The sequence below is a fragment of the Anarrhichthys ocellatus genome, unplaced genomic scaffold (assembly GCF_004355925.1).
Source record: "Anarrhichthys ocellatus isolate YVR2014 unplaced genomic scaffold, GSC_Weel_1.0 scaffold1, whole genome shotgun sequence".
In the NCBI taxonomy this organism is placed as follows: Eukaryota; Metazoa; Chordata; class Actinopteri; order Perciformes; family Anarhichadidae; genus Anarrhichthys; species Anarrhichthys ocellatus.
Window position 1 is genome coordinate 14703934 of NW_022280031.1, and position 7159 is coordinate 14711092.

The following is a 7159-nucleotide window of genomic DNA, read 5'->3' on the forward strand; positions in this document are numbered from 1 at the left end:
AGCCACATGCTCCAAAATCTTTGACAGAATGATTTAAAAAGGGGAAACACTGATGATCCTTAAAACACATTGTGATGTAACAACCCTTTGGTCGTCAAATAGCAGGTGATCATAAGCTGTCTGATTAGGGGAGCCAAGAAGATAGATTCCACCCCTTAAGAGGTATTTTATTTTCATCATAAACCACAGAACAACAGATCAAATCCCTCTACACGCTTGGCAAGTCTCCAGAGTGATTAACTGGAGGTTGCCTAAAGTGTTACTATGTGAACGGGGAGCCAACAATTTACAGTGTCACTTGCTGAATCATCAGGATGATATTTCACCAAAAAGCACACACACACACACACACACACACACACACACACACACACATAAACACGTCTCTCTCTAAATAAAATGTGATTCAGAATAAAAACCTTCCAGTGTCACACATTTGGATTAAAGCCATGTAGCCTTAAATGCATCACTCAACAGACAAATATGTCTCTATAAAACACTTCACTGCAGTGCCACGGCTGTTTCAGTGACCGAAAGAGAAAACAGGCAGACTTGTAAGCACTTGCACAATAAGGGCTGATTTCTCTTCAGTTATAACTGCATATTTCAAAGGTAACATCATTGAATGAAAACTTTGGAAACTGTGAACATGCATGTGTGAGAGTCAGCTGCCTGTCAGTTTTTCCCCTCAGACGCAGAAACACACGCTCAAAAGACACACGTAATACTTTATTTATTCATTCATTCATTCATTCAGGAACGCTCGTACGGCACATAAACAAAAACAAACAGCGAACTGTGACAAGCAGCTGTGCAGGTGCACTGTAAGCCTCCTCAACTTTAACCCGGTGGCTACTCTTCGGCTTTGTCGTGTCCTGTCCATGCTGCTGTCCATGCAAAGACCTTGCAAAGACACATATCATCTGTATTCAGCACACACAGAAGGAAAAAAAAACCCACAATGCCGTATTGCAGGTCTGGTGATTCAGAGTTGGCAGGTCTTAAAACAACTCATGAAGTGCTTTTGATCAATGGATTTAACGCACATGGAGCATTGCACAGAAACATTCAATATGGACATTCTGTCTCACAACACTCAAGCTAGGTAGCATTAAAACTCCAGAACTGAACGCAATTCAGAAGGTGCATAGTACTGAACTTTGTACTGTAAAAGTCACAACCCAGTCTCCTGAATATTACATTTATATACTAATACCAGAGGCCTGAAGTCGGTGAAAGACCCAGGTTGTTGACAACGAGATGCTGGCAGACTGGGATGGCTGGAATACCACGACCAGAAAACACCACAGACAGACAATGGCAAACGAAGAAGCGGAAAGTGGCCAGTTCATACTCAGCATAAGGTTGATGAAGGACAGGTGGGGGTTGATGAGGGAATGAGGGTCAGGTGTGCAGGGAGGAGAAGGGGTGGGGAAACTCGCTGAGGCGTGGAGAACAAGGCCCGGAAGTTTCAATAAAAATGATTATGTACTGAGATTGCTAATCGGACATTTTTCAAGTACTTTTATTTTGTTTAGTGCTTTTTAAGTCTTTTTGTGAATCATCCTCTTTTTTTTAATTCAATGTTTAAATGTGAATTAGCACATTGCGTCCCATATGTCACAATATAACTATACGATTGAGCACTGAAGCAATATCATCAACGTGTGAAGTACAGTGCTGGGAAAAGACAGATTTCAGATGCATGAATGTAATAAATACCACTATCAGTGGGTGAATGGCTTCCCATATGATTTCAACATCCCATGTCACATTACATTATTTGCCCCGCTCTCATTCAGCGATGATGATGTAACTCTGCCCAGCTGGTAGGTGGCCTGTAATCCCAAACACTGGGGTTTAGCACTAGGAAATGTAAAACACCTCGAGCCGCGGGAGGGAAGCAGGAAACCTGCGGTACCCCAGAAGATAACGATGCTCGAAGCTCCATTATTCAACACAGAGACGAACTGAAAGTATATGAAGCAAGTGATCAATTATTAACCCAACCCCATGCATTATTGACTTGGCAAGCTGGAACATTCATTGGGACTTTGTTTTCCATGTTTGTCCGATGAAAACAATAAAAACCCGCAGCTATTGCGCTTGTAATTTCATTGAATGACCATCACGTCTGCAGAGATGATTTTGTTTTGGGGGGGGAGGGGGGGTCAGGTGTTTGATGCAGTGTTTGTGTGTGAATGAGTGTTTAAGCCTTCAATTGCCACACATTTTGTCAAGCTAATTTGTTTTCCTCCCCCCGCATTGATTGCCACTAGCTCTGGAGCAGATCCAGCGCATGGGACGGCCGATCATCTCCATCATCAATATGCATGTCTGACTCCCCTGACTTTGAGACTAGACGAGAGGAAAACAACTTCCTGAGTTTGTTTCCTAGGGCGTGCGTAGTGATAAATAGCTCTTCCTCTCGCGCGCAGTAGGTGAACTCATACACTAACTGTGTGGGGTTGCATCACCAGGGATTCTGCCATGCTCAGCTAATGCGATTTGAGGCTGTGAGTTTAAGGAATTTCTAATGAGAGGAGCGTCTTCACAGCAAAAGTGTGAGCTTCAGGCACATCAAAAGGGGCGTTAGATTTGAGGCAAACTGATGAATATTCTGCGTGGCAACTGCAACTTTGACAAAGGCAAAAAAAAAAAGGGCCTTTTCAAGTTGCACGTCAACTTCACAGCAGAGCACATTCTCTATTTATTACCAAAGAAGACAGGAGTTTAGGCCCGCTGGAACAGCAACTTATAGAAAAGCTTGCAGGAGATGTGCTGCTGAGTTATTATATGTTTAATCGTGTCATTTCATAACAGTCTAACTTCTCATCTGTCTGTTCTTTTAACTTTCTCCCACCTTCATTTGAATTGCAAAGTAGTGATGCAGACAAAGTAGCTAAACCCCTCCTCCTGACAATGATTGTCCAATCAGAGCTTAGTAATCGTAACGATGAACAACTAGTCTGCCCATCTTCGGATTTGCACATGCTCAATACTTGCTTTTGTTGTGCGTTTTTTCTTCTTTTTTTAGCATTTTCAAAAACCCAAATCAGAATGTAAAAAAGTATGAAAACATGGAGTGTTTATCTGCCCTAATGTAAGCTGTAAACAAGTCCTGCTAACCAGCCTATACTACCTGCAGTAGCAACCGAGCGTTACATCCAAGACCAAGGATTATGTCATTAACTAACAATATAAATGTGTGTGGTTACAGGTCGTTCACGACGAGCACATCCATCACGTAGTATACCATCACTCACTGGGCTTTTAAGAGGCTTTCACTGGAGATTTCAACAGCCTACATCCCTGTACAACATTCACCTTCCTCGTCTGGCACACAGCCCAGGCTTCTGAAATAGCAGCATCCGTTGGGAGGTAATCTCTGCTGGGAACCCAGTCAGAAATCACACTGTCAATTTTACACATGTCGCATGGGCCACATTGAATCACACCAGGCAATTTCAGAGTTGACTCCCTTGTAACCAGTGTTTCTGCGGCAGTAATTGGATAAGCTGTCAGCTCCAAAAGAGCTGGCTCTTTCTGTACCTGTCGGTGTGTGTGTGTGTGTGTGTGTGTGTGTGTGTCACACATGTGTGTACGAGTGCTGCTTTTGTGTGAGTACTGTAGCAGAGTCATATAATGGTAGCCTGTCATCATTCTCATCGCTCCGCTCTGTTAAAAGTCATTGTTTTATCCGTTTTGTTCACAAGGATTAGAGCATTTTTTTTGTTGCTAATTGTGGTGCGCCATTTGTTACAACAATACATCACTATGATACGGATCAAGCAAACAATATAATATTAGTGAGCTTTAGACGTGCTGGTACAGTAGGTGGATTTTGTTACCTTTGGACAGGGTTAGCTTTGCCACTCAAAATTGTGTACATTTTGAGCATGAAACTCGTTTGGGTTTGGATTCCTGTAGATTCTATAACGAAAACGTTTAACCACGGTGAAAGTTAGGTTGGGCATTCAATCAAATCTTTTTTCAATTACGATTTTGGCTTCCAACGATTATGAAAACAAGACCATCGAGATAAAACCGTTATGATGCCGAATTCTGTACTGTCGTCTTGTCTTGTGTTATAAACCTCTCCTTTGCAGTGGTGCGCTTTCGTCCTGCCCGGTTGGGTCAGGGACGGGACGGCTGCTCCCCGGCGCGGTGCTTTAGGTCGCCTTGCAAAGGTCTTGCGGTGAAGGTGGCTCGCGGCTCTGGCCGAGAGCTTTACTGCACCCTTTGCCCGGCGTGACTGTCAACCGAGGCAACAAAACGTGACTTTGACATGGTAGTCCACTGTTCGCTTCCTGTTTCCTACTGACAGTCAATGTTGGTTTCTTTTAGCCATGACTAAGATCGTTCCCAAGATCGTTCCAGCAGAGGTTCTTCACCAACACAGTTAATGTTCTCGGTCTGATTCCCTTATTTATATTCATGAAAAAATAGCGGGAACATTCATAACCAGATGAAGATGATTTATAAATTCAGCAGATGTGATCCATGTTGGAAATTTGTATCCTTGTGAGATGCTGAGCCGTTAAAAGTTATAATGAGATTCGACTGTGTTGTTTTGAAATCTTTCCTTTATACAGACGTGGGGATTTGACATATCAAACACTCCATAGTCCTCTCTTCAACAGCTCAGTGGGTGATTATTTAGATATTGTAAATGTTATTTTAAAAACACATCTTTGACATCGGTCTCTAGAGACCTGTGTTTTTCCCCTCAAAGATGTGAAAATAAGTGAAAATGAAACACCAACCTTTCTATAATTAGAAGTGATATATACATGGTGTTACATTCTGTTCTTACTGTCTGTCACTCATTTAGTTAAACTGCAAACTGAACAAACCATTAAAAGTTCTTTAATATCAATTCCACAAAGAGAGTTTTCATATTTCTTCTTATTTTGTTCGAATAAATGTTTGTCTAACTGTGCCAGGACATCTGATGCATCGCGGCACAACTCAGTGATCAAAAAGAACATTTTAGTTGTTGCCAAATAAAGGTAAGATTTTCTGACAGCCAGCCAGAGAAAGTAGAGCACACAAATAAAAACCTCAGCGTCCCGAAAATTAAAACCATCACCATCAGTATTGCCTCAGTTCGTCTGTTTTGTCCCTTTTTCTTAAGCGTTGCTATTTGTGCAGACGCAGGGAAATGTTGTAATTGTTGGTAAAGGCGACAGCATTGTTTTATTTTGGGAATCTGCCATCTCAACAAATTATCTGAATAAATAAACTATCATTAAGTGATATCGAAACGTCAGTCAAGTTTACACTGAAAAGATAATTGAAGAAATACGCAGAGTACGGGCAAAATAGGCAACAAAACAGAGCCCTAAGCCTTAGTCACACACTTCTGGCCGCTGTTATTGCACCCAGCCCAAATGACATCCCACAGTGCATGGAGACAGTAATCGGATTAGCTGTGGTCTTGAGGAGACAAACATAACATGTTGTGCTCTATTCCAAGACTTCCCCTTTAGCCATCATCTTCATCAGGTGCCATTGTCCCTTATCTCCTTCCCTCAGCGCCTGTCCTCCAGCTCTGCTCTGAGGACACAACACTCGCAGCTAAACCAATTTACCCACATCCAAGAATACAATCACTTCCTCTATGAATCTGTGTCAACGCCCGAGACCGGGAAAACTGTTGTCCAATGATCTTTGAAATGCAATGATTCGCTCGGAGTAAAAAAACAAACAAATTGGATACTATAAATGGCTAATCTGACTGACGGCAAACAGCAGTGAAATGATCCCTTCATCACCTGCTTGGAACTAAAAGTGAAGACGTATCTCTGTAAAAAAAACACTACCTCAGTGTTTTATAAACATTTGTTTAACTGAACTCGCCCTCCCTATATTGCTTTCTAAATCCAGTAAAAGCCCTGTAGGACAGACTGTATTGATTGCTATGATAGCTGCCAGAGGAATACTAGGGTGTAATAACAGCTTTAAGGCATGTCCTGGTCTGACTCCGCTACCACTGCAATGCCATACCGCGACGAGCAGGGAACAGGGCAGGAAGCACATGAATAATTCACTGTGATCTCACTCTGGCTCACATGTAATTTAGCTTGTCTCCCCGATGGCTCGACCAAAAGACCGAAAGTGTTCTGTTTTACTCATCTGAAGGGAACCCTACCTTCCTACAGACATGAGGCAGTTAGAGCGAGAAAAGGGTGAGAAAACTGCTGGACTCATCACTCTGCATGCAATACATGAGGCGGGGGGATCACAGCATGACTGAACAATTAGAGCATTCGTAACAGGAAATCATGGCATAAAACCCAATCATCTTTCCCGAAACTGCAGTGCTGACTATCTATCTTACTGCAAGTTAACTCTTTTCCTGTCTTAAAGATGATATAATGTATGAATCTTTTCAGTTTGAGTGAAACAAATTTGCCATTGCACGTGCTTGTGTACATACTACAAACTCAAATTTTAAGGGGAAAGCCAAGCAATTTGTATATTTTGTTGGTTAAAAAAAACACTTTCGCTCTCTGTGTAGATAGATGTGGGAACCACAAGCATCAAGTAACGGTCAATGGAAATGAACCTAGAAGAATAAACATTAAAAAAAAAATGTCACATGGCAAAGGTTGATACATGTGTAAACCTTTGTAACAGCTATACCCCCAGTGAATGTTTTCTTTACTTTCTGTAAGAAACTTCAAGTTACATAACATTATTTTAGTTAAGTCCACTGTACCCTTTGACACTTAAAGCTGCTATAAATATTATAATTTAAATGTATCAAAAGACAGTGGGATTCACTGATTCACTGGTTATAGCTAGTTGTTTTTTAACACAGCTTTTTTCATCTGAAAGCTCTAATAAACATACTGTACAACTGTGCACTACCTGCTCAGTACCAAGCAGAAGGCGGACACAGTTACAGACACATAGCGAAGTATTTAGCAGCTGGAGATATTTTCCTCAGGAGGAGGAGACCCAAAACTGAGCTAAAAGAGAGTGAATATTGTACGTACATTCATCAGGTGGATACAAACATGATTCAAAAAATATAATTTAATATCAGCAACCAAAGTCGAAGTATTTACGTTTTGATCCTGATCCTCTCTGCATTCTGTTCAGAACCCAGACAAGTCTGATCAGCTCAATGCGGCAATCCCCCCCCCCCCCC